This window comes from Trichechus manatus, unplaced genomic scaffold (assembly GCF_000243295.1).
Source record: "Trichechus manatus latirostris isolate Lorelei unplaced genomic scaffold, TriManLat1.0 scaffold00207, whole genome shotgun sequence".
Lineage (NCBI taxonomy): Eukaryota > Metazoa > Chordata > Mammalia > Sirenia > Trichechidae > Trichechus > Trichechus manatus.
The window spans coordinates 3,779,320-3,780,873 of NW_004444143.1; positions in this window are offsets into that span (position 1 = coordinate 3,779,320).

Consider the following 1,554-nt stretch of genomic DNA (forward strand, 5'->3'; position numbering starts at 1 on the left):
AAGACACTATATAATGATCAAAGAGTCAATACAGCAGGAGGACATAACCATAATAAATATTTACGCATCCAACAACAGGGCTCCAAAATACATAAAACAAACTCTAACAGCATTGAAAAGAGAAATAGACAGCTCCACAATAATAGTAGGATACTTTAACACACCCATTTCAGTGAAGGACAGAATATCCAGAAAGAAGCTCAATAAAGACACAGAAGCTCTAAATGCCACAATCAACCAACCTGATCTCATAGACATATACAGAACACTCCACCCAACAGCAGCCAAATATACTTTCTTTTCCAACGCATATAGAACATTCTCCAGAATAGACCACATATTAGGCCATAAAGAAAGCCTTAACAGAATCCAAAACATCGACATATTACAAAGCATCTTCTCTGACCATAAAGCCATAAAAGTAGAAATCAATAACGGAAAAGCAAGGAAAAAAATACATGGAAACTGAATAACAACATGCTCAAAAACTACTGGGTTAGAGAAGAAATTAAGGATGGAATAAAGAAATCCAGAGAGTGAAATGAGAATGAAAATACATCCTACCAGAATCTTTGGGACACAGCAAAAGCAGTGCTCACAGGTCAATTTCTAGCAATACATGCACGCATCCAAAAAGAAGAAAGGGCCAAAAGCAAAATATTAACCTTGCAACTCAAACAAGTAGAAAGAGAGAAGCAAAAGAAGACCTTGGGTACCAGAAGAAAGGAAAGAATAAAAATTAAAGTCAAATTAAATGAAATAGAGAATAGAAAAACAACTGAAAGAGTTAACAAGACCAAAAGCTGGTTCTTTGAAAAGATCAACAAAATTGATAAACCGTTGGTCAAACTGACAAAAGAAAAACAGGAGAGGAAGCAGATAACCGGAATAAGAAATGAAATGGGTGATATCACAACAGACCCAACTGAAACTAAAAGAATCATAACAGAATACTATGAAAAACTGTACTCCAACAAATTTGAAAACCTAGAGGAAATGGACAAATTTTTAGAAATACACTACCTACCTAAACTAACACAGAGGTAGACCATCTAAATACATCTATAACAAAAGAAGAGATTTAAAATGTAATGTAAAAACTCCCAACAACAACAACAACAAAAAGCCCCGACCCTGATGGCTTCACTGGAGAATTCTACCAAACTTTCAGACAAGAGTTAACACCACCACTACTAAAGGTATTTCAGAGCATAGAAAAGGATAGGATATTCCCAAACTCATTCTATGAAGCCAGCATAATCCTCATACCAAAACCAGGTAAAGGCACCACAAAAAAAGAAAATTATAGATTAATATCCCTCATGAACATTGACACAAAAATCCTCAACAAAGGAGTTCCGGAATAATGGCGCTCTAGGCAGAAGCACCACGCAATCCCTCCACAGCAAAGATCTGAAATTCTAAGCCGAACAGAGACTACAACAATCCTGAAACCCTAAAACATCAAATGAAGAGATAAAGAACTCAGTCAAGCATCAAATGGAGTGAGAAAACTGACAGAGAACAGAGAGCAAGGAGAGATTCATGCAGAGG